Raw genomic sequence first — 26,724 nt, 5'->3', positions numbered from 1 at the left:
TAGGGGCCCTGCTCCCTAGCCCTCCATGCCTCCTGTGTCAGCTGGCCGTGAATCTTACCCTGACTGGAGCCTGTCCCCGCTCCCAACTGTCTTCCAGCTCCTAGGACGTTATGACCAAGGACAGCGTGTTCAGTGTACAGTGGGGTGAAGGTGAGTCTCCTGCAGGTCCAGACACTTGCCTACGCCTGGGAATGGGTGAGAACTTGGTCTTCTGACACCCCATTTAGGATTCTCAGTGACCTCCCCAGCCTTGTGGAGCAGGCAAGGGGCTTTGAACCAGCTGGGAGGTGCTTGGGGAACACAAGCACTCCTGATCTTACCAATGAGCTGGTTTTTGTGTACAGAACAGACGTAGGGCCACCCTCTAAGATGCCGAGAATTGTCTGCATATAGCTAAGTGGTTGTGGATACCTAAACATTTCCTGACTCTCCTTAAATGAGAGTCTGAGATTCATACATAAATGACGGTAACCCTGTGACCTTTAAATCTTGTGTGTGTGTATGTGTATGTGTGTGGGTGGGTTGTGTCTCAGGATACAGGTCTTTTATATTCCCATGTTTCCTCTCTGCTCCCTCCCTGCTGGCTCTGACAGCTGATAGTGTAGAGGTTCGAATTTCTTCCTGGGATCTCCAAGCTCTAGCATTTTCCCATAATCCCCCCCCCGAGACTTCCTCATGGGGTACCACACTTGCCTTCTGCTCTTCCCCCCGCCACATGTCCAAGAGCCGTCGGCCCCACCTTACCAACCATCTACTTCCGGTCTGAGCCAGGGACTTTGTCTCGTGGTAACGTACTGTGCCAAGGTCTAGCTCCCATCCTGCTCCCCCGAGCCTTCCTTCAGAAGCCAGCCCTGGTCTGCACCCTCTCCACAAATGGATTTTGCTGCCCCATGTTGGTCTGTCATCCTTCCACGCACACAAGCGGCCAATTTTTTCAGAAACGTCTGTGGGATGTCCAAATAGCAGCAGCCATTTCTATTTTTGTGGGCTTTCCCTAGCGCCCCAACAATGACCAGCGTGTAGTAGACTCGATGAAAGATGGCCTTTCATTCTAAACCATACTCAGAGGTAGAAGAAAAATTATGGAGTAGAGGGAGAAGATAGGTTGGATGTGACTCTGACTCCATTATTTACTAGTTACCATCTAATGTTGTTGTTGTTGTTGTTCTGGGTTTTTCAAGACATGGTTTCTCTGTGTACCTCTGTAGACCAGGCTGGTCTCGAACTCACAAAGATCCTCCTTGCCTCTCTGCCTCCTGAGTGCTGAGATTAAAGGTGTGCGCCACCACCGCCTGACACCATCTAACCATACTCTTAATAGCCAGTATTCTCTCCTATGAAGTGGAGTTCACTGTCTGCCCTGACAGGTCCAAGGTGATTGATTATGAAGGCTAGTTAAGAAGACAGTGCAGTTTTTATAAACGGTGGGAGCCACAAATGTTAGTTGTTGATGTTCCAAAGATGAGGCCAGCCTTCTCTCAGAGGCTTCTAAGGATAAGGTGAGTGGACCTGGTGGTACCAGTTTGCCAAGCCGGGGACCTGCTGTCTGAGCAGCCAGCAGCCTCTGGGGAGTCCATCAGTAGATCTCAGAACCATGGACAGCACCAGGCAGCCTGGCTGGTTCTGCAGCCATTTCTCTAAGGGGCCGGAGCTTATGAGAGGGTCATGTTCGCTCACTGGCACCCCTGATATCATAACAAAAATGGCAGTTGGTATTCAGTGAGAAGTTCTACCTGCTACACATGGTGCCAGGCCTTTTAATGAACCGTCTAGGTTAACACACCTCTCAGATTGAGTGTTGGATGCTGTAGGTGGCCCTCGGCCTCCATACATGGCTCCTTCCTGTGTGCCTTTCTATGTTGAAGAAGCTGGAGAGCTAAAGACTACAATTTCGGGGCTGGAGAGATGGCTCAGAGGTTAGAGCACTGGCTGCTGTTCCAGAGGTCCTGAGTTCAATTCCCAGCAACCACATGGTGGCTCACAACCTGTCTGTAACGAGATCTGTTGCCCTCTTCTGGCCTGCAGTCATACATACTGTATACATAATAAATAAAATCTTTTAAAAAAAAATGACAATTTCCATGGTCTGTTGCAGCTGGGGCTCTAGCTACAGATTGGTTCAGAGATGCACTAAGGTAGACTGACAACGTGGAAGGGAAGAGGAGCTTGTCTTCCTTAGGCTGTGCTGTGCTCCTCGGTGAAGAGGGAAGGGATGTTTTACAGCAGATTCAATGCCAGACTTTGCCTCCTGGGGAGATGGGGTGCAGAGAAAGGCAAGTGTCACAAATGCATAAGGAGCTTCCTGATCCTAGGTTGCCGCTGAGCAGAGGGGAGTCCGTGGCTCCAGGAGCAGAGGGGAGCCTGTGGCTCCAGGAGCAGAGGGGAGCCCGTGGCTTCAGGAGCAGAGGGGAGCCTGTGGCTCCAGGAGCAGAGGGGAGCCTGTGGCTCCAGGAGCAGAGGGGAGCCCGTGGCTCCAGGAGCAGAGGGTCCCCGTGGCTCCAGGAGCAGAGGGGAGCCCGTGGCTCCAGGAGCAGAGGGGAGCCCGTGGCTCCAGGAGCAGAGGGGAGCCCGTGGCTCCAGGAGCAGAGGGGAGCCCGTGGCTCCAGGAGCAGAGGGGAGCCCGTGGCTCCAGGAGCAGAGGGGAGCCCGTGGCTCCAGGAGCAGAGGGGAGCCCGTGGCTCCAGGAGCAGAGGGAGCCCGTGGCTCCAGGAGCAGAGGGGAGCCGTGGCTCCAGGAGCAGAGGGGAGCCCGTGGCTCCAGGAGCAGAGGGGAGCCCGTGGCTCCAGGAGCAGAGGGGAGCCCGTGGCTCCAGGAGAGGCCCTCCTGACGGTGACACCGGCTCTGCCTGCTGGGCCAGTTCTGCTCCTCTGAGCACCCAGAATCTACCATCTCAGTCACTTTGAAAGCATGGAATGCCTAGTATTAAATCCTCATTTGGATGCAACACACACACACATTAAACAAATCAATCCTGAAAATGCTTAGAGTGTTTTTGTGTCCTGCGCAAAGACCGGCTAGATCCTGCCATCTTGTAAAGAGGAACCTTAAGCCCGAAGAGCCTGAGAGACTGGCCAGGCCAGGGATCTAATGGCAGTAGATTGGGAAATGAGCCCCAGGGGAAGGATTCATCAAGCCCCCTCTGAATCATGGGAAAACAAAACAAAACCTAAAAAACAAAAAAAACAGGCTCAAGCCAAAAGTTAATGGAGAAACGCCATGCCGGAATGAAACTCCAGGCTTGAGTGGTGTGGTTTCAGACAGAGAGGGAAGGAGAAGTCAGGGACTCGGGTGACAGGCCAGGCTGGTCTTTTGTCTAACCATCATCTATTCCCCCACAAGTGCCTAAGAGCAACAGACTGAGCTGCACGAGTCAGTGCTCCATTTTACAGGTCGATAAACTGAGGCTAAGTACTAGCCCACCGTCACCAAGCTGGAGGGAATGCAAAGGCCTGTGGCAGAAGGAGGGAGGCAGTAGCCACTCAAGTCAAGGCTAGAGGCTGTGTGAACTGACTCTCCCCCCCTGCCCCGCCACCACCTCACTCTGGGGCCCTACAGGGGTGCCTCTCCCTGCCAGGAAGGCTTTCTCCCTTGTCCACAGACTCTTGCCACACCAACCCAGGGGCCAAAGCCTCTCTGTCACAGTCAGCCCCCATGGCCAGGCCACAAGTTGGAGAGGGCAGGGGGCGAAGCAGGTGTGGGACTATCAGACACCAGAACTCCAGGGGCCAGGCAGCAGCTGGGGAAGCCTAGGATGAGGAGGGCGGCATCCTGCCTCTGTGTGTACATGATGCATATGTTAAGAACAGCAGGGGGGGGGACATGCTAATCCACACTGGAGCAGAGCAGGCGATCTCTGCGAGTTGAGGCAGCTGGCTACAGTGAGTTCAGGAAAAAAACACAGAGAAATTTCGAAAAAAAAAAAAAAAAAAAAAAAAAAAAAAAAGAAGAAGAAGAACAGCAGGATGTATTGATGATGTTCTAAGACTACGGGGTCCTGGATTTTGTTTTTTAATCTAAGGAATAAAGAACAATAACAACAAAGCCCTTAAAAGTATACCATGTTCTTTCAGAGGTCTTTAACTTCTTTTTTCTGGTTGAAAAACAAAAACTAAATGAGCATGTCCTGTTGTGTGTAGTATTTTGAAGGGAAGCCTTGCCTTTTCTAGGCACATGATGACTTTTCTTCATCAAACCCTTTGCCGTCTCTCAGGTATTCTGACTCTGCCCGTTGTAACTGTAACTTGTCAGTGGGGAAGGGGTCCCTGGGCAGACCCCTGGTGGCTCTGGGCAGCTGTCCTCTCAAGAGGATCAAGTCTGCTCCTTCCACCAAGAGCCGCTCTTAACACGCCCCGGCTCTCACAGACGGACGGCCCCCTGCTCTCAAAGGCCTTGGCATTCTCTGGCTCTTTGGTACCCCAAGCCCGTTACAATGCCATGCTGGGAGTCGGCACAGCTCTACACCCTCAGGCAGCCCTCCCAGAGGCCCCTACGTCCCCTCTGCCCCTACGACGATCATTCTGTCCTGAGTTCTCCCCCATGGAGTGCTAAGAAGAGTCAGGCATGTTCTTTCCCTCCCCAAGCTCATTCCAGGAGAGGCTGGAGACAGCTCTGGCTAAGAGGCAGTTCCGGCGTGGGAGAAGTCTGCCGCAGTGCATAGCTCACAGACAAGGGCCAGTGAGCCCCCCAATCCAGAGTGTTTAAGAGGTTTCCTGAATAAGGTGGCGAGAGGATCCTGTAGAAGGGCTTTCGGTGGCTTTCCTTATTCTGGTCAACAAGTGTCTGCTGTGGATGGTTCTGCCTGACACTCGGACTTCATGTAGCTGAATTCCTCTTATTTTTCATCCATTGTCTCCCAGACTCTCCCATCAACTGTATAACTGTGGAATCCCCTGCACACCCACACCCCCTGACACACACACAGACCCAGAGCCTTGACATACCTTAGTCTTTCTGCCCAGATGTTCCCCCTCCCACTACTAACACATTTTGCCACTAACCTCAATTTAATATTTACTTCTTTGTGGGGGGGGGAATCAGGTGATGCACCATGCCCATGCCCCTACCTCAGGGAACCCTGCAAGGCAGACACAGAGCAGCATGGAATTATGGGCCCCTAGGCCTGTCTTCCTTGGGTCCAACCCTAGCCTCTGCTATGTAGCAGCCCCATGACTTTAAGTAGGTTTATTAACTGCCCTGTGCCTCAGTTTCCTTACCTATAAAATGGATGCATTAATATCATCTTCCCCGTTGGGTAGCTGTGAGGACTAAGGGAGCCAATTGAACCACTTACACAGGACATGCGTGATTTGCTGTGTTAGGACCGGGTACACTGTGTGATTACTTACAAGTTGCCCTTTCGCATGGCTGGCTACCCCCACCGGACAGCAGATTCCTTAATGACACAGCCCAGGCCTTTGTTGCTCATTACTGTCTCTACTGTCCGGGTAGGGCTGGGTGCTTTGCAAATATTTGTGGAAGATGGGGAAGTCAGGAAGCATGGCAGAGGGACTTGTTTGGCCTTGTGATGTCAGACCCAGAGCATATGGCCTGGAAGGGACCTTACAAACATTGTCATCTAAGCTGCTTCTCTGACAGCGCTGCCGTGACTTCCCATCTCAGGCCAGGCAGCCCCTGCCTACCCTTGGGGCTTGGCTGGAACCTGTTCGTGGAGGTTTCCGCCTTGATTTTGAGAAAGAGAAATGTGGCACACCTCCCATCTGAGGGCGGTAGAGCAAAAGCATTCACAACTGGGCGAAGCTGAGCCTCCAGCCCGACCCTGAGTTATCCCTATAATTCTTGTCTCCATAGCAACAAGTCTGGACTACACTTTCAGCCAGCAAGACGGGGCAGCTGCTCCATTCCTCATCAACAGGGGAGTGGAGACTCCAGAGTATGATTCTCTCCTCCGCCTCTAACTCATTAATTCTTCAGCATGAGTCCAGGGAGGGGTGGGAGGTGGTTGGGAGGGAGACTGGGACTGGGAGAGAATCACAAAAATGCAGTGGGGTAAGGCCTGATCCCAGAGTCAGCCCCTGCTACAGAAGGATACACGTTGTCTGCAGAGAGGTGCCCAGGCAACCAAGTAAGCAACCGGATAAGATGCTGTTGCTGACACCCCACTCCATCTCCTTCTGCAACCAAGATGAGCTCTGACCGTCCAAGGCTCTATTGCCAAAGGCTGTACCCACTCAGACTCAGCCAGCTGTTTACAGCTGTTTACAGCTCACCACAGTCCACACAGAGCTTGCTTTATCAAACACCTGGTCTGTGCCACACTGAACACTGAATTGAGAGGCAACGGCCAGTCACGTGTGGCAGGACCATTCGTAAGCATGCCAAGTCAGGTTAGGGGAGACTGAACCCCATAAGTAGGCTTTCAGGTTTGAGAGCAGAAGCTTTATGGTCTAGGGGGCAAAGCACAGTACAGCCAGCATATAGAGAATGCTGTACCCTATATGCACCTGCCAGGGGTACACTATCCACTTTCTCTTGGAGAGTGCACACGAAACTGTTGGCAGTTTGCCCTCAGGGAGAAGAGGTGAGTGGTCACAAAAGCAGCAGAAGGGACTCACTGGTCAGCTTCTCTCCTTGTCACTGTTCGAATATATGACAAGGCATACATTGACCTGCTATAGGTTCTGGGATGGCAGGTCTGGAAGGCATGATCTCTAACAAGCCCCTGGATGATGCCAATATCACTGGGTCATGCTTTAAAACTTGCCCCGTGGAAGCAAAGTCTATGGGAGAAGCAGGAAGGTCCCCCTGCAGCGTGCCCCTCCATCTAAGCACAGACATTGGAGCAGACAGTCTGACTGTCAGTCTGGTTCTCTTAGCCATGGTGTCTCTCTCCCACTGCACAGCTTCCACTCAGAATCGCCAGTTCAGCCCCAACCTGGCTCCTGAACTTAAGAGCCTATAGTCCAGACATGCAGTTCTTTAAAAGGGCACAGGATAAGGGGGCTGCCAGGTGTGGAAGTCGCAGAGAGGAGCATCTAATTCTCCTTGGTGTCCAGAAAGGATGCAGAGAGGTTGAGCTGGCCAAAGGTGACCTCTAGAAGATAAGACAGTTCAGTTCTCATGAGTTGACAGCTTGTTAGCTTCTGGGCACTCTGCTCAGGCACTCTACAAGCACAGGCGTTGTAAACCACCCCCCAAAAACGCCAGACAGGACCCTCTGCTACCATGCGAGCTCTGAATCAATAGGGCAGCCAGATGCCCTTAAGGGCATCAAGGCATCCAACCATGGTATGACATTCCAAGAGCAGACTGCTGAACGCACAAAAGCTGAGGGAGGCAGGGAGGGAGGCAGTTGTGGGTCCAGATTGTGTTCGGGATCCCCGGGGAGCTCAGGTCCCTAGATGGAAATACGCCACCCTCCGATGAGATGAAGGCCAGGGTGAAGCCCATCCCTGCCTGGCTCTGGCTCCATCTGTCTAAATAGGCCAGAAGCCACGCTGACTGCCTCAGGGGTGCTCTGAGAGCAGCTGCCTGTTAAAAGCAAGCTGCTCCAGTGTTGGGTGGTGGAAGCCAGATGGTTGAAGATGCTAGTCTGGTTTATTTGACCTCCCGGGGCTCACGGGGAACTCATGAGGGTACTGGGACCTCTCTATCTACAGATCCAGTGATAACGGTCAGCCCTGGAGAGGAGCAGAACCAAGTGGTTGAGAGGCTATAGCTCTTACAGCCTCCAGGAATTGTGGGCGCACCCACTCTTTAGTCCTCCTGTTCCCATATGGCTCTGGGGAGGCGGTCACTGACCTCACCTAGAGGCAAACCCCAGGTCAGGGGCCAGACTCTTTCTTGACTTTGCTTTTCCTTGGCTTAAGGTTCAGCAAAGCTGCCGAGAGCCAAAGATGGAACCGGAGAAAGTGTGAGCTGCCTAAAGCTAAAGGCATTCTAATTAAACTCAAAGAAATACTATCCTGGGCTGCTGGAGGGAGTAGTAGCTATTTCTGGAGAAGAGAGACCAATCCTTCTGCATGCAAGAGTCTAAGTAAAATAGGGTGAGTTCTTCCTCTCTTCCTTGTGAATTTCCCTTCATTTTTTCCTGTTCCTATTTCTCTCCCGCCTCTGGCATTCAAATGGGCCAAAGGCTCACTCTGCTTGTCCCACTGCCATGGGGACCTTTAAAGCATGGACACAGTTCAGCCCATGTTTACTGAGCCAACACCTGCTGGAGGTGGAAGAACCCAGGCCGAGGCTTCAGCGTGTACCCAGGTAGCAGACCGGACACCAGTTCTAAGCCAAACCCAGGACAAAGCAAGGTATATGCTGAAGCTACAGCCTCAGGGACCATCGGGCCAGAAGGGACTTCTGGAGGTGTGTGTGTTAAAGCAGAGACTGTACCCTGGCAGAAACCAGTAGAGAGAGGAAAAACAGGGGGAGGAGGGAAGTGGAGATTACGATACTCACAAAATGACAAGCTTGGCTACAGAGGTAGAGAGAAAAGGGTCAGGCTGAGCTAAAGGCAAACTGGACAGACCATGTCATCCTAAGACAGCCTGGCTGACTTGTGCTTCTCAGTGTAGGTCGTGGGGAGCCATGCAAATACTGGAGGGAAGCATGGCGTTGTCTGGGCTGGGATTAAAAGGGTTTCTAGGTCACGAAATTGTTAGGCCTTGATTCTGAGTCCTGAGACCTACCAGAGTGAGCAGTTTGGGTCTCAAGTGTTAAATTTTTGGTAAAATCTGCCTTGGTGATCCCATTTCTTAAATTATCTATTATAATTTTAAATTTTTATTTACGTTTTAAAGATTATGTATAGGTGTGTGTGTGTGTGTGTGTGTGTGTGTGTGTGTGTCCACATGTGAGTGTGTGCACATGAGTACAGGTGTCTGTGGAGGCCAGAGGCATCAGACCCCCTGAAGCTGGAGTTACACATGGCCATAAGCCACCTTGCCTGAGTTCTGGAAGCCAAACTCAGGTCCTCTCCAGCCCCCTGGAGGCCCTATTTAATGCACAGCTCTGGGGCATTCCTGAGACTCCCTTCTCTCTCTAGGTTTTTGTTTTTTGTTTCCAATATACATTTTTCTTCCCCTAACATATTTTATCTAGAATTTATATTGCTTTGGCAGGCCTCATGATATACTCCTATAATCCTAGCACTTGGGAAGCTGAGGCAGGAACATTGACACAAGTTTGAGGCTAGGCTGGGCTACTTAGGGAAACACTGTCTCTGAAAGAGTAAGAATTAGCCAGGCAGTGGTGGTGCACACCTTTCATCCCAGCACTCGGGAGGCAGAGCCAGGTGGATCTCTGAGGCCAGCCTGGTCTACAGACTGAGATCTAACAGAGGAAAAACAAAAAAACCAAAAAAACAAAACTACACAGAGAAACCCTGTCTCGAGGGGGAAAAAAAAAACAGAAAAAAAGGGAAGAATTAATAATGCAAAAATCAATAAAGTTGAACTGCTTGCTGAATGCCCTGCCCTTCTCCAGCAGAGGCAAGGCCTGGGAAGACAGAATTGTGTCCACTTTACATGCTTCTGATCTCAGGGCCCAGCCTAAAAGCCAATACCCAAGCACAAGCCCAGTGCTGTTGAGTTTGCTGGGAGGAAAGCCTGCCCTGTGGGAACCAGCTCCCTCTCTGGCGCCACACCCTCACTTCCTGGGGCTTGGCAGTGCCGGAGCCTCCTGGTGGAAAGATCTCAGAGAAAATCAGACAGAACTGTGTCGCTTCCCTCCCTGCCTCTCACCCTGCCAGGAATCTTGGACGCTTTGCACCGATCCTCCGTCGCCCCCCTCTACATCACCACTGCCGTCGTCTGTCGTCTTGGAAGGGAGCCCGCAGCCTGCGAGGCACATTGCACCTAGGGAAAGTGAGCAGGCTGCAGGATGTGGCACTGAGAACAGCTTTGTCTGTGGGTCTGAGTTTAACGAAGTTGGCCCTTGTGCAAGGGTGCTGGCTGGTGGCTCCACTGTGGCCTCTACCCTCTGCAGGGGGGATAATTCTCTCCATTTTACAAGTGGACAAACAGGGACGTAGAGAAGTTCGTGGTCATGAATAACCAATGCCTCTGCACTCTGATCATGGTTAACCAATGCCTCTGCACTGTGGTCATGGCTAACCAATGCCTCTGCACTCTGGTCATGGCTAACCAATGGCTCTGCACTCTGGTCATGGTTAACCAATGCCTCTGCACTCTGGTCATGGTTAACCAATGCCTCTGCACTCTGGTCATGGCTAACCAATGGCTCTGCACTCTGGTCATGGTTAACCAATGCCTCTGCACTGTGGTCATGGTTAACCAATGCCTCTGCACTATGCTCATGGCTAACCAATGCCTCTGCACTCTGGTCACGGATAACCAATGCCTCTGCACTCTGGTCATGGTTAACCAATGCCTCTGCACTCTGGTCATGGTTAACCAATGCCTCTGCACTGTGGTCATGGTTAACCAATGCCTCTGCACTATGGTCATGGCTAACCAATGCCTCTGCACTATGGTCATGGATAACCAATGCCTCTGCACTATGGTCATGGATAACCAATGCCTCTGCACTGTGGTCATGGCTAACCAATGCCTCTGCACTATGCTCATGGCTAACCAATGCCTCTGCACTATGGTCATGGTTAACCAATGCCTCTGCACTATGGTCATGGCTAACCAATGCCTCTGCACTATGGTCATGGATAACCAATGCCTCTGCACTATGGTCATGGCTAACCAATGCCTCTGCACTATGGTCATGGCTAACCAATGCCTCTGCACTCTGGTCATGGTTAACCAATGCCTCTGCACTCTGGTCATGGCTAACCAATGCCTCTGCACTCTGGTCATGGTTAACCAATGCCTCTGCACTCTGGTCATGGTTAACCAATGCCTCTGCACTTGAAAAGGAACTGGGTTTTAAACGCAGGCCTGCCCGACTCCACCAAGCATCATGTCTCCCTGGTGTGCAGCTTCTCCTCCATGGGGATGCAGGGTTATTGGTGCAGTGTGCTCTGTCCAGGGTGCTGATCCTGTGTACTTTCGGCCCACCTCCAGCAGCCTAGAGCTACGGGAGCCAAGGAAAATGACTTCATGTCTGCTGCCTGGCCTGAACTTGAAAGAGTGTTGCAGTCCCGTCTGCTTTGGGCAGTGGCCAGCTGACCTCTCCTCACTCTGGTGTGGACAGGGCTGGAGTCTAGAATAGGGCTACTGCACTTGCAGTCTCACGGGCCCAGATGAAACCAGAGCCACCCTTATCCAGTGGAGCCTGCAGCCCATATCCAGCTGTGCTCACATCAGGGCTATGGTTAAGAGGCAGAGCTTGAATTAAACCCTCAAGCTGGGTGGGGGGCTGCATGTGGCTACACCCCTACTCCTTGGGAATTCAGCACACACGCACCCGAAGGTGAAAATGCTATCTCAATAAACATTATTATTATTACTTCCTCATAGTGTACAACATAAACATAATACATCCAGTCTCTGCTTTCAAGACCCTTAAAGGGCAGGTTAGGGCACAGGCCACAGGGAGCCATGGATGATTGTATGCCCTGGGAGTGAGGTGGCTACTCAGTGCTTTAGGGGAGTTAGCCAGGCATCTGGGTATGGCTGGGAGAGAACAGGCTTTAGTAATGAGCAGAGCTAATATAATAGCCACTTACTGAATGCTAGATTCTGTTTCAAGCACTTTACACGTTTTAACCTATTTAATCCTTGGCTTTTACTTTTTATTATCCCCCCCACCCCCACTTTACGGTTAGAGACTGGCACACAAAGACGTGAGGCTGGCAGGTGGCTGCAGAGCCCCGAGCTTCCAACAATATTCACAGTCACTTTCCACAGCCATCTCGATGGGAGAAAGTAGGGTTGTCCAGTGAGACCTGAAGGGGGACAGGAGTAGGGGCTGCCTGCAGCCAAGGCCGCCTGGCCTGGAGGGTTCTCCTGGGAAAGGAGGAGGAAGTCGTGAGGGCTACAGATCACCTGAGCACTTCGCGCTAAAAAGAACTCGATCCGAGATGACCTGAATGGATAGCAACAACAATCGCAATATTCTTGTCCAAAGGCCCATCCAAGACAGCTTTTTCCTTCATGAAAGAGGGGCCTTAGACACTCTCAGGGGGAAGAGCTCACCCTATTGCAGTTTCCCTGCCCAGTGCCCAGGGCTGCATCATCCTTTCTCCAAGACACAATCCGCCTTTTCACTTCTAAAATAGGAAAGGAAGACTTCTCTAGATGCTCAGCTGCTCCGTAACACAGTCTACCTCTGGATGCTGGACAAAGGAGTGTGAGCTGGTTAAGATGGCCATGTGGTAGAGGAGAGGAAAGGTACTCAGGACAGAGGCTTGGCTGAGGCCAGCAGAAAGGAGGCAGCTGAAACTGAAAGCTTCCTGTGCAGTTTTGATGAGATTACACCTGATTCCTCTGAGATGCTCAATGCCAACATCTGGATTCACTGTTGCTATTAAGTGATACTCAAGAAGTAAAGAGGGATTGACTTGGATTAACTCAGTGAGATCTCTCCCAGCTCCAGCAGTCTGAAGATATTATCTGTCTTAATTCTTTCCAGAGGGAGAGAGTCCTCAGACGCAGGGAGTGCTCAGAATAGCGTTGCCTGGACCTATCCTGAGCCTACTCCCCACACCAGAGCAGCTGGGCAAGACCCTCCACACAGAGGTCCCAGCCAGGAGCTCAGCCTGGGGCATTGCCAATGATCAGAGAACAAGCTGCCCACAGCTCTCACCTGAGCTACCTGAGATGGTGCCCTGTGCAGAGGGGTCAGGTCCCCGCTGCCACTTCCAGGCAGGCTGTGGTTAGAGACATCTATGGAAGACCCTTCCCAAGTGCTGGCTGATACACCACAGGCTAGGAGACAACCATAGGGACACATTTCCCGGGGGGGGGGGGGGGGCGGGAACCAGTGCTAGGGCTGCCGGGTGATGGCAGGGGTACCTACCTGGGGCAGCAGGTGTTGGTGAGAGCTCAGGCTGAAAGGCTATGTTCCCAGGTCTTCCCGTTCTCGACCAGTCCCTGGGAAGAGGTGTTTCCAGGTGACCCTGCAGTGTCTCGCCGGTTCCTGACCACAAAAGTGGTTCCTTCAAAGCTCTGTGGCAAAGGGACAACAGAACCCTCTCAGGATAGGCAGGCAGGGATCCCAGTTCTCTGTAAACAGCTCCTCCCCAAGTCCTAGCTGGCCAGGTCCCTCCTAGACCCAATGTGCTGGTCAGCATCATCCCACTGGGCCAGCCTGGCGAGAGCTCTGGTAGGGTGAAGGGCACCTCAGAGGCCAACGAATGCTCAATGTGTGGCCTGAGTGAGCCGTCCAAGCCGAGCAGAGGTAGACGGAGGAAGGAGGATAGAGATGGAGCACTATACTAGAGGGTCAAGCCATTCTGGTTCTGTCACTTGTCCCCTGGTGAGCTGAAGCACTCTGCTTTCCCTCATTGCGATAGGGCGCTTCAGCCTAGATACAGAGTAAAGCCAGCAGTGTTGAGGTGAAGGGAGGTCACACAGAGCCACGGCCATCTCTTCCTTCAGAGTCATCTGAGGAGACCTTACCGAAATGCCTACTGAAAGAACCGTCTGCCAGCCCACAGAGAGCAAATGTCCAGGAAGGTACCTAGGGATCTGCATGTCCACATCTTGACCACAAAGGTACGGGAAGTCATAATCAATGCATACACTGGGAGACGGTAGACAAGCCCAGGGATGAGGCTTTTGTAATCTGCACAGCATCCTCACTCCCTTTCCTAAAAGCAACATCAGAGGAGCCCCCCAAAGTCTGCAGAGACTAGCCAGGGACCCTAGGCAGTTTGTGTGACACATCTCTAGGTCTTAATCTTCAAACAAAGTGAAAGGAGGGATAATCTCTTACCAGCCCTTCCAGGTCTGACATCGCTAACGAAAGACAAGATGAACCTACAGGAAAGGGAACTTAAAATGGAAATTCGGGGCCAGGATGTCATTCAGCGGCAGAGAACTTGCCCAGAATGCGTCCAGAGGTCCTGGATCTGGTCTCCAGCACTTCCAAAAAAGAAAAAGAAGGAGCCAGGTGGTGGTGGCGCACACTTGTAATCCCAGTGCTCGGGAGGCAGAGGCAGGCAGATCTCTGTGAGTTCGAGGCCAGCCTGGTCTACAGAGTGAGTTCCAGGACAGCCAGGGCTGTTATACAAAGAAACCCTGTCTTGACAAAGAAAAAGAAGGAAGCTCACGATAAGGCATTTTAAATAGTTTTCTCCCTTCACAAGTGATTTCTTCTAAAATATTCTGAAAACAGCACACTGTGGAGAGTCCACTCAAGGAAACCACACAATGGAAACAGCATGGGGAATCCTGCCCTTGCCTTCCCAGGGCTCTGCGGCACTTCTGAAGATAAAGATCGTTAATGTCCTTGCCGTAATTTTCTCTAAGTTTCCCCAAACATGGATGCGTGGGCACATATCCCTACGCCTTCCTGTTCCTGTCACTCCCGCTTCGTTCATTCCTACATGCCACCCATCTCCACAGCCAACATCTTCAGGTGTCAGTAGTTAGTATTTCACTGACTCAAGCCCTACATGTCTAACCTTGCTGCTGGATACTTAGATGGTCCCTCCATCCCTTTCTGTGACTGGGCCTGGCCTTGAACTTGCTGGGTGGGCCAGGCTGGCCTGGAACTGGCCATCTTCTTATTTCAGCCCCTCAAGGGCCAGGATTATAGGTGCTGCATGCATCCATCCATGCCTGGTTTGTTTTCCTATGTTTGAGGCAAGAAGCTGCAATAAACACTTGTGGGGTTAGCCCTAGAAAACCCTGGGTTGAGGGTTATGCAGCTCTTAGGGACTAATATACACGGCCAAGGTGGCCTGCGGAAGTGAAGCAGTTGGGCGCGCCCCAGCCATACAGGCAGTTCCGGCTTCTCCGCATCTTCCGCAGCGTGGCACATATCCACCTCTTTAAACAATGTTTCTCAGCATACCTTATTATTTCAACTAGCACACTCCAGAACGGGTTTCGTGATGACAGTCTGAGATACACCATTGTGTCTAGCTCATTTCTGTCCCCCGTCCATTATTAAACTCTTTAGCTTTGGCAATATGAGTTGAAAACTGATCACTTTTCAGCTCAGAACTCTTCACTGCCATCAGGTCAGATATTTCTTTCTCTCTCCCCTCCCTTCTCCCCTCCCTCCCATATTCTCATTCTCCCCCCCCCCCCCGCCCCTACCCAGCAGCTCCCAAACACACACTTCTCCAGCACAGATTAAATCCTATTTCAGGTAAAGGGCACAGAACAATGTTGGAGATGAAATGTACACCACACACATATGCACAAATACTCATGTACACACACACACACACACACAAATTAAAAATCAAAGATACATATCAATATTTATCAAATGCCCTTTAGGCCCTGTGCTGGGTGTGGTGGTGTGTGTTGATAATCCCAGCACAAAGGAGGTAGAGGCAGGAAGATCTGAGGTTCAAGGTCAACATGGGATATGTAGTGAGTCAGCCTGGGCTACATGAAATCCTGTCTTAAAAGATCAATAATGGTGGCTAGAGAGACAGCTTCGGGGTTAAGAGCTCTTGCTCTTGTAGAGGACCTTGGTTCAGTTTCCAGCACCCACTTGGTGATTCACAACCATCTGTAACTCAAGTTCCAGGCACGCCCTCTTCTGATCTCCATAGATACCAGGTATGCGGATGATGCACACACAAGCAAGCCGGCAAAACACTCAGATACATAAAATGAATCTTAAAAAATTAGTCAAGAGGGGGCTGTAGAGATGGCTGAGTGGTGAAGAGAACTAGCTGCTCTTCCAAAGGTCCTGAGTTCAATTCTCAGCAACCACACGGTGGCTCACAAACATCGATAATGGGATCTGATGCCCTCTTCTGGCATGCAGGTGTGCATACAGAGCACTCATATATAAAATATAAACAAAATTTTAAAAATTTAATCCAGAATAAGTAAATAAAATACAATATTTCATTATTCTATTTATTATTTAGCTTACATGTTCTATACCAATATTCACAGATGAGCATTCATTCTGCTATTTAATTGATGAATTATGAATGTGTGCCACACACCAGCTGTCCTGTGCTTTGTTATCAGTGTGGCACTAGTTTCACAGAACGGCCTGGACTCTTTCCTTCCCTAAGACCTGGTATGGTTGGTGGTACCTAAATAACATTCCCACTATCCAGTCCGGGAAGGTTCAACAAACACTGCTACACTTGGCTGTTTAGGGTTTTTTGAGGACTTGGTTCCTTCCATAATTGGTTTGTTTGGGTTTTCCAGCTCTTCTGAGTCAAACCGATTATTTAATTTTTTTTTCCCAGAAAACTATTGTTTCAGCTTGCTTTCGAATGGATTTGCACATGGCTGACCTTGGTATTCTCCGAGAACTCTACCTTCTCTCTATCAATGGCTACTTCCTCATTTTAATGTGGGACTTCCTCCACTTGCCTCGAGGCTTCCCCAGCCCTCTCCAGGTTAGCTAGTCTTTAAAAGGTAGCAAATCAGGGATGGAGAGATGGACCGCTCGGTGACGAAGAGCGTGCATTGCTCTCCTGTAGGATCTGAGTTCGGTTCCCAGCACCCAGATCAGGTGGCTCCCAACTCCGTATGACTCTAGTTCCAGAGGGATCTGATGTTTTTGGATTTCATAGACACTACATGCGTGTGTGTGTGTGTGTGTGTGTGTGTGTGTGTGTGTGTGTGTGTATGCCCCACCCACCCCCAACCAGACAACACACATAATTAAAAATAAATCTTTAAAATAAATGAATAAAAGTCACAAAATTATACAACACAGTTTCCCCAGGATCCTGTTTACACACAGCCCAAATACGGAAGTGCTGAAATCACAGAGAATGGGAGGGTTGTGGAGACAGGGCTGCTTGATAAACGAAAGTCATTCATCAAACATTTCAACGCCGCCTGCGCTTCTTTATCACCCGGCCTGGGACACTCCACATGTCCTTCCCCCAGCTCCCTGCCCTGGTTAAACCTGCCACCACCCACTCTTCCTTCAGCATTCTGTGGTCACCTCCCTGTGCCTCCCAGGGAGGAGTTGGTGCCTTTCCTTGGCTGGGGTGGGGGGAGACAATTTAAACACTGAAAAGATAAACAAATAAAACCAATGTAATTAGCAAATATTAACATCCTAAATTTTCCCTTCAGATGTTGTGTGAGTGCGTGAGTATGCCTGTGTGCATACTGTGTGTGTGTGTGTGTGTGTGTGTGTGTGTGTGTGTGTGTGTGTGTGCATGTGTGAGAGACGGAGTGTTCCTGACGAACCAGAAGTCTCAGCTCCATCCCCCGAAGATCACCGCACAGGGCTGTGCGCTTCAGGACCTGTAACTTGTTCATCTCTATTAATCACACAATCTTGTTTTATAATTCTATTGACCTTATATTGTCACGGATGGTGTTGCTCTGCGATCTCCTTTTGCTACCGTTTTTTTTTTAGATTTTATTCATGGCAATACAGAATATCCACATACTGTACATATGTGCAGGCATATCAGCCTTACCAAGGTATAATTTACAGGAGATAAAACTCCGTGCTGGTTGTGGGGTACGTGCCTGTAATCTTGGCATTTGGGAGATGGAGGCAGAAGGATCAGGTATTCAAAGGCATCTGCTTCCGCCTAGTGAGCTTGAGACTAGCCTACATGAAACCCTGTCCCCCGTCCCAAAAAATCAAAACATCAGACGGGAGTGAGTGATGTATGGGTTTGTAATCCCGGCACTCAAAAGGATGAGGCAGGGGATTGCTGCAGACCAACCAGTGCGACAGAGCAAGATCTTGTCTCAAAGAGTCAAACCAGCATAAAACAGTAAGATAAACAGCCCCACTCTGCTCGTACTAACTTCCAGGTGTCTCAGCTTTGGCTACCCCCTCCATCGCTGTCGGCGACAAAGCTACAGTGGCTAAGACCTATTTTTTGCATTCCAGGTGTCGCTGCCCTAGATACCTCAGAGACTGTCACCTTCTGCACAGGCATGAGTGTCTCTGGGTCACTGCACACCCAGATGTGAAACCATCGGTCATAACACACAGGCAACTGCATCTCCACATGTCCTTGTCAGACTATCCCGTCCCGGCATTCCGCATTGCCATCATCACAGAATGTGATTATTGTTTGCCGTTTCCCTGCTCTCTCCACGGGTGACCGGTGGACGTACATGTGTAGAGGACTCGGGAACACTAGGTGAGTAAAGGGATGAGCTCGCTGTCTAGCAAAAGATACAGGTTCCATGTGCAAGGCTTTCCAGACCTCTTCTAGCTGAGGTCCATGGAGGGCTTCATGGAAGACGTGGCAGGTGCTTGCATTTTAGAAGGACAGGAAAATAATCAGATGGGACTGGAGACAGATCTGGGGTAGTCTGGGACATGGGTCAGAAAGCCATCTCTTCTTTCAGGATCCCACTTGACCAAAGTTATACAAGGAGTTGGGGCAAGAAGATCTGGGGGTGTTGGCCATTGTGGTGCACACAACCTTAATCCAAGTCCTCGGGAGGCAGAGTCAGGCCAGATCACTGTGAGTTCTGAGACAGCCAGTTCTACATAGTGAGATCTTGCCTCAAAAAAAAAAAAAAAAAAAAAAGAAAGAAAAGAAAGAAAGAAAGAAAGAAAGAAAGAAAGAAAGAAAAGAAAGAAAAGAAGAGGAAGAAAAGGAGGAAAGGAAGGAGATGCCATAAGTGCCCGGTGGAGGCTCTGGGGCCAGTGAGGAAGGCCCAGCACAAAGGTAGGTTCAAAAATGACTCATGCACAAGCAGGCAGAGTCCCTGGGGTGCCTTATCTTACCAAGCCTGGCCTAGAAGCCCGCTTTCCCCAACATGGGAAAGATCAGGGCTGCTCTGGCCTAGCTTCCTTTCCCAGACTCACTGGAGGGCTCTGGATGGGGTTCATCCTGACCTGCCCCTCTCACACCAGGACAGCTATCTACAGGGTCTTGAGGAGCTGTTGCAGATCGGAGAACAGTCGAGGTCTGCACCTCTCCGCACGTGGGGGTGAGGAGGGAATCCTATCCTTCCGTTTCACTTGCTCTTGTGACAGGAACTGTCCTTCAGCTGCCCCGGCTCTGGGCACCCTGCCCAGAATGGAGGGGAAGGGGACAAACCATCAACCTTCACTTCCAAGTGCTTGGATCTTAAGCAACTTCAGCAAAACCAACAACAGCACAACACAAATAAGTACTGGATGTAACTGCATGCTGGAGTCAGATCCCTGAATGCTGGAGACAGATCCCTGTATGCTGGAGTCAGATCCCTGTATGCTGGAGATAGAACCCATGTATGCTGGAGTCAGACCCCCTGCATGCTGGAGTCAGACCCCTGTATGCTGGAGGCAGAACCCTGTATGCTGGAGTCAGACCCCTGTATCCTGGAGACAGACCTCTGTATGCCAGAGACAGATCCCTGTATGCTGGAGACAGATCCCTATATGCTGGAGACAGATCCCTGTATGCTGGAGACAGATCCCATGTATGCTGTAGACAGAACCCTACATGCTGGAGTCAGACCCCTGTATGCTGGAGACAGACCCTGTATGCTGGGGACAGAACCCTGTATGCTGGAGAGAGAACCCTGTATGCTGAGTCAGAGTGCTGGGAAGATCCCTGTATGCTGGAGACAGAACCCTGCATGCTGGAGTCAGATCCCTGTATGCTGGAGACAGAACCCTGTATGCTGGAGTCAGATCCCTGTATGCTGGAGACAGAACCCTGTATGCTGGAGACAGAACCCTGTATGCTGGAGAAGTATGGAGACAGAACCCTGTATGCTGGAGTCAGACCTGTATGCTGGAGACAGAACCCTGTATGCTGGAGTCAGAACCCTGTATGCTGGAGACAGACCCTGTATGTTGGAGACAGAACCCTGTATGCTGGAGTCAGACCCCTGTATGCTGGAGACAGAACCCGCTGCTGAGTCGTCTGTATGCTGGAGACAGAACCCTGTATCCTGGAGACAGACCCCTGTATGCTGGAGACAGAACCCTGTATGCTGGAGACAGATCCTGTATGCTAGAGTCAGACCCTGTATGCTGAGTCAGATCTGTATGCTGGAGACAGACCCTGTATCTGAGACAGACCCTGTATGCTGGAGACAGAACCCTGTATGCTGGAGTCAGAACCCTGTATGCTGGAGTCAGACCAGAATCCTGTATGCTGGAGACAGACCCCTGTATGCTGGAGACAGACCCCTGTATGCTGGAGACAGAACCCTGTATGCTGGAGTCAGACCCTGTATGCTGGAGACAGAACCCTGTATGCTGGAGTCAGAACCCTGCATGCTGGAGACAGGTCCCTGTATGCTGGAGTCAGACCCCATGGCCACATATGCAAGGCTGTGGCTCACACTGCCTCCCGGTTTCTGTTTTCTCCTCTATCTAGTGAAAGTTCACTGGGTCCACTTCTTCCCTGGAGCCTAGGGAGATTTCAGAAGTAATAACCAGGCACATGAAACCATGGAGCATCAAGACCTCAGGAGATGATCCCTGACCTGATGAAGTCTGCGGTCTTCCCAGGCCTGCTCTAGTTCACACCTGGACACACGTGACCCTGGCCAGGAGGGGCTCCCTGACCTAGTAACACTATGTAGTATCCCCTCCCCACCTCCTCCTGCCCTACCACCCACATGCCTTCTGGTTCCGGGATGACTCCCTTCTCCCAGACCTTCAGGAACCTGAGGCTGTTCCGAAGGGAATAGTTCAATTCTAATGGAGCCTTGAGTAATAACATGGCTGGCCTGTCATCCCAAAGGTCCCTAGAGAGTTGGTTGGTGACTCAGAAAAAAAAAAAAAAAAAAAAAAGACAAGCAAATGGAAAGGAGACTTAGTGACCAAGCACACACACACCCCCCCCCCCCCCCCGCCTCCCCAGCCATCTTCCTGAGGACTCTATACAGGGTGGGGAGTTTCCCAGCACCACAAACGAAGGCTCATCTCATGAAAACGGAGTGAGCAGGTAATGATGGGGGTGGAAACCGTATCAACCTCTGTCTCACATGCGGCAGTTCGTCCATGCTCAGCTCCTACCACACATAGCTGGCCACCCCACAGGGCTCTGATTGCATGTCCATACTCTTTGCAGCATTTTGAATCTCTGGCCAGCTGTCATTTGGACATCCGAGGTGATAATGGCCCTATGATCGTTCTCCACCATCTTCTTGATTGACCACTGGACTGGACTGCTCCCCTGAATCTCCAAAGGCCTTAGGGGAGTCTCTTGCTCTTGAGGCAGGGGCATGGCCTGAGAGGCCAGTGTTCATCTGTCTGGGCACAATCCTGAGAAGACTCAACCACAGTGTGAAGGCTTCTCTCTCCAGGGCCACCTCCCCCGGCTGAGCTACTTGGGCATGAGAAGGGGACACCTTGGCTTCCCACTAGAAGCTGGCATTGGTCTTTCTGCCTCTGACCCTCTAAGGACACCAGAGGCCCTGACTCAGCAGGAGATGAAGGCACAGAGACACGCCATCACTCATCCCCTGGGTCCAGTAGCTCACCTCCTGAAAGGATTGGTGTTAAGGTAGCAGATGGAAGGGTGGGGAAATGTAAGCCAGGATCCTAGGACACCTGGGTCCAAGTCCCGGTTTTCTGGATGGGCCTGCCCCTCTGTTTCCCTGAGAGAACTCCTGATGACCAGAAGGAAGCAGGAGGTGATAATGGGGAGCCCCTACCCTCTTGCCTGGCTCAACATGTCTCACAGTCCCAGCCTTAGGAACACTGGAAAGGAACGTGGGAGCTTGGATACATAACCTGATCTAGAAACACAGCCCAAGTTCTAGCCTCAGAATGTTCCTAAGAGCTACTTTCAGTTAGCCCTGGGCAATCCAGATAGCTCTAGAACAAGAACCCATCTTCCACGCAATGCTCACACGTTCATCTCAGTGGCCCCAGGTTCTCATCTTAGCGCTCACTGTGGCCCCACCAACTCATGGGCGAGAAAGCAGAGTCCTGGCTGCACACACATGCTGGTGGGTAAGTAAGCTATTCAAACCCGAGCTCTCTCAAGAGAGGGAGAGGAGAGAGTCCTGGGCCCCAGTCAGGCAAGACAGGGCACTAAAAGCTGTTGGTCTTACACAGTTGCCTAGCACTTCCCCTAAGCACTTTCATTACAGCCCTTCTCAGTGAAAGCTTGCCCACAGCCTGAATGCCACATGGATTCCCGTAGCCTGGACATCGCAAAGAGTTCCCGGAACTTTTCAATCATTATCTCTATGACTCTTCAGCCAGCCACCTCCCAGAAAGGGCCATAGTAGCAAGTCTGTGGGTTTCGTATGTTGGTAGGAAGGTACAGGCTTGTGAGGATGTCCAGTGTGTCTTTAGACATCAGCATCTCTGGGTGGCAACCCTGTTAAATATGTTAATATTAGTCAACTGAGGAGGAAGGCCAGAGTATAATTGGAAGAGGGCTGGGAGGTCTAGTCTAAGACTGAAGAGACCCTAGACTGGCCACAGAGAAAGGGGACATCCTACATAGAGGGAATGGCCATAGTTCCTCGCTCAAGGAAGGAAACAGATGGCTTCCATGTAGGCCAGAGTCTCCTAGAATAACACTTCCTTTCTGTAATAAATACTTGACTCATTTTCAAAGCCCTCCCACCCATCTGGAGAAGGTGTGTTCATGCCTAGATGTCAGGTAGGGTAACTCAGGGCAGAGTGCCAGCAAACAGTTCTTGGTCCAGAACAGGCCCTCAGTTCTATGGGCCTGATTCTCCTTCCCTGGGAGTGAGATGGCCCGGGGCTAAGATGGGGACTTTTTGAGGCCTGACCTTTCATGGCTAGGCTGAGAGAAACATACCACCAATTTCCTGAACTGTGAACAATGGCCTTCCTCCTGGGGAAGGGCCCCAGTGGAGGTGGTAGGCGGATGGGTCCTCTTCTCTGGCACTATATGGCCACCCCAGAAGCAGCCAGCTCCAATATAGTTTTCTAGAGAGTCTCTCTTTTTTTTTTTTTTTTAAATTTATTTTTCAAGACAGGGTTTCTCTGTGTAGCTTTGCGCCTTTTCCTGGAACTCATTTGGTAGCCCAGACTGGCCTCGAACTCACAGAGATCCGCCTGCCTCTGCCTCCCGAGTGCTGGGATTAAAGGCGTGCGCCACCACCACCCAGCGAGAGTCCCTTCTTTCCCACAGATCATCTCCAGAGAATCCCAGTGACCACCTAGCAGCCCAAGGCATGTGCTTCTCTCTGGAGCCCAGCTTCAGGGACTGGACTCAGAGGGTATCTCTGGAAAGCAGCCAGGTACAAAGCAACACCTTTCACTTGGCATATGGGCTGGTCAGAACCTCTTGTCCTGTTGGGCTCTCAGAGAGACAGCAGGTCCCCTTGTCTACGGTTCATAGCTGTGTTCACACTCACAGCTACTGCTACAGCCAACCAGATAGGAGAGACACCTGACTTTGGCTCCGGTGGCTCTAGAGGACAGTGTAGCCCTGTGGGGATGTGTGGGCGAGCGAGGTAACCAAGTGATTTTTATCTCTCTCCTTCAGGCCGTTTCCTTACCAAGTAACTGGCAAACATTCCTTGAAGGAGGAGACCATGTTGGATCTGCTCATATCAGGCCCCACCTGCCAGAGGACATTCACACCCTCACCTCCCAGGGCTGGGGCAGTGGGGGAGGAGGAAAAGCAAGAATAATAATAAGAAGAAGGCGGCCTTCGGTCTGCCCTGAGCTATCCAGGGGAGAGGTGTAGAGCAGCCCACAGTACGCCCCTGTGCCTGCCTCTGTGCACAGGGACAAACAACCACTGATTCTGGTTCTAAAACGCCACTGCTTGCGCCTTGACTCAGTTACCTTCCAAGAAAAAGACATCTGCTCCAGGGAGAAGGAGGTCGAGATAGCTTGAGAAGTTCTCAGCTCGGATGGCCACAGATTCAGTGGAGTCCAGCTTTATCTGGGGACACTGATCAGCGAGCACAAGAACAGGACGGGAAGGAAGCTAAGGAAAGGCATCCCCCCAAAAGCCTCCATCACCCTCTGGAACGAGCTCCAGAGCCTCTGGAAGAAAAAGTCCATCTCCTTGTTCCCCTCGGCACCATCTCACTCCCTAGGAGCTTTCCACCGGCCCCCATCAAGGGTGGCACACTGGGGAACACTGCGGGACTTCCTCTGCCATTAAAAGCCACCTCTTACTGTTTTCCTGAACCCACAGGTACGCATCACCCCATCTACAGCCTAGTGAGCAGTTTTGAGCAGTTTCTTCCTGTCCAATTCCAAACCCCTGCGGGTGTCCACACCTCTGGCTCCCCAAGCATGCTGAAACTGTAACTCCCTATATTCTTAGGGATGAGGAAAGGGGGACACCAGGTGGGATCCAGCTCAGAGGGGGTCGGGGTCTAGAGAGCAAGACTGGCCGCCATTCCTCCAGCAGGGGTAGATTATACCCGGGAGACCAGTTCTGTGGACCTGCCAGTGACTTCGGTCAGGTCAAAGCACCCCTGGACCTCCGTTTCCCCAGGATCTTCATCCAAACCCAAAGTTTTCTTTCTTTCAAGTTGAGATTGGAGACAGATCCTGTCTTTGAAAACACATACAGTAAGGTGCCATCCTTTGCCCCCAGGACCCTGGCCACCTTGAAACTCAGGCTGCCCAGCCTAGAAACAGACCCCCACACAGCCCATCAGTGATGCTGTGGTTACGGAAACCCTGGAGTAGACCGCCTCCTTCCAGCCCAGCCCAGTGCGTGGGCAGCAGAGCCCTGGGGAGTCCCTGGGATGGATGGGGTGGGGTGCCCTGAGAGAAACTCCCACCTACTCAGACAAGAGGCAGGGACCCCCAGGCAAGTCTCCCGCCCACCTCCATCCCGGCATCCCATGAAGACAGGTCTCCTAAGTCCAGGCCCTTCCTAGTGGGCAGCTTAGCCCAACCCTGCCTGAGATACATGCCGTGGAACAGCCAATGTGCTCCACATGTGGCGCAGTCTCCCCTACTCCCATCCCTCCAGTCCAGTCCCAGGTCGCCGAAAGCTCTCAACAAGCAGCAAGCTATCCCTCCCCGCCCCCTCCCTGGCCGAGGACCCGGATTCTCATCCCTTCTCCCAGAAGCGACGGTCCCCAAGCTCACGGTATCTGAGCCCTCAACAGCCACCGCCAGCCCCAGGCGAGGAGCTCGGGCTGCCAGGATCAGTGACAGTCAACACTCTACCTGAGAGGAGACTGCCGGCGGGTCCTCCTCCTCCTCCTTTTTCGAGGCCTTGTGAAGCCTGCTCCACCTGGCAAGGGACTGTCAGCAAATTCCCCTCTGCATCACCGCGCGAGCGGCATCCCGGCTCCTCCCAGTAGGAGTCAACCGCGGCCCCGCCCCACGCTTCTCTGACCTGTGGGGGAACCCGGGCTAGATGATCGTAAGCAGAGACCAGGGCTCTGCCCTGGAAATCCTGAAGCCATCAGCAACGATGACCATCGCCAATGCACAAGGCTGCCGCTCGCTCCCTGGCTGCGGTTTGCAGCGACTGAGGCTCTGGACCTCGGCAGCTGCCTTGCCCACCCACCCTCTCCCACGCCTCAAACTCTCCTCCGAGGCCTCCTAGCCATAGCCCAGCTATCCAGAAGCAAGGAAAGACATTCAACCTCGCTAAGGTAGCGCTCTGCCACACCCTAGTGCCACATCCGGGCAAGGCTCGGTTCCGACTCCTTCAGCAAAAGGAAGATCTATAAATTGATCACAACCCCATCCAGGAGTGGGATGAGTCCGGTGCATTTTGTCAGGACCACACTCCTCAAGTGGGTCTCAAGTTTCACCCAAGACCTGCCTACCGGTGCTGGAGAGACCGGTTTTGAAATTTGAATTGGGGGCTGGTGCCATGTGTTTGTCCCTGTTGCCCCAAGTAAGGGCAAAGTAAGGGCTGTAGGCAACTCTCCTCTCTCTCTCTCTCTCTCCCTCTCTCTCCCTCCTCCCCCCCCCCTCTTTCTCTGTTTCTGGGTCACGGCCTGGGTTCACTTATTTAATAGACATTTTATTATGGAGGTTCTCAGTACAGTAGCTAATGAGACAGGAGCCACTACTGGGTGATGTTTTATAATAGTGAGATGTTGTCAGAGCTGTTAGCAATATAAAAAGGCCGAGGAGGGAGCAGTGTGAGACAGGGTCAGGGACCGCTGGAGGAGGGGGCAGAAGTTAGTAACAATGTCTTCCTGGGTTTTTATAGCTGGCAACACTACCGCCCTTGCCAACCTGTGCTAGGTCTCCCCACGCCATGCACCTGTCCCCCCACCCATCACCCTCCACCCTCTGGCTGTTCTGACCTAGCCACCCGGCGAGAATTCAAGGCGGAGCCATTAGACAGGCTCTCCCAAGGTGTGAGCTTTCACTCGCTCACTCATTCGTTTATTTATTCCATGGCACAGGAAGGCTTTTGACCACCCATGATTCTATCGCTGCTGAGTTCTGAGTTCTAACCCTGACGCTGCGGTCATCCTGCTCTGCTGTCCTCAGTGACCCACTCCATCTTTGTTTTTCCCTCTGCTCTCCCACTCACTGGGCTTTTCAGTAAGGGCTAGAGGGTATGGAGACAAACCAGTTAAGTGTAAATCTTGTATGAGGATTCTTGGGCTGTGTGCGGTGGCTCACACCTTTGATCCCAGCATTCGGGAGGCAGAGGCAGGTGGATCTCTGTGTGAGGCCAGCCTGGTCTACAGAGTAAGTTCCAGGACAGCCAGGGCTATATGGAGAGACACTGTCACAAAAACAAACAAAAATCCTCAGTGTCTGTATGCAGGTCCCAGCTCAGCAGGGGGCTTGATCTTTCTGAGATGCATTGTTTGTTGTGATGCATTATTTTAAGATGTGGTA

The 26,724-nt window shown here is 51.6% G+C and overlaps 1 protein-coding gene across 4 annotated transcripts in view; it reads right to left on the bottom strand.

Moving 5' to 3' along the window:
- Tmem63c (transmembrane protein 63C) overlaps nt 1-26,724 on the bottom strand; it is an 80,791-nt gene that overhangs the window by 49,251 nt on the left and 4,816 nt on the right. The window contains exons 1-2 of one of the 4 annotated variants that reach the window (XR_005092777.1): nt 25,078-25,408; nt 12,886-13,034 (exon numbers count right to left, since the gene is read on the bottom strand). The gene's annotated coding sequence lies outside the window, so the exon portion shown is untranslated. Of the gene's footprint in view, nt 1-12,885; nt 13,035-25,077; nt 25,409-26,724 lie in introns of those variants that run through there. The other 3 variants (XM_037210747.1, XM_028876150.2, XM_037210746.1) reach the window with 3 other exon arrangements.

The sequence above is a fragment of the Peromyscus leucopus genome, chromosome 14 (assembly GCF_004664715.2).
Source record: "Peromyscus leucopus breed LL Stock chromosome 14, UCI_PerLeu_2.1, whole genome shotgun sequence".
Taxonomy (NCBI): domain Eukaryota; kingdom Metazoa; phylum Chordata; class Mammalia; order Rodentia; family Cricetidae; genus Peromyscus; species Peromyscus leucopus.
The sequence above is the reverse complement of the archived record's forward strand: the minus strand, read 5'-3'. Positions and strand labels throughout refer to the sequence as shown.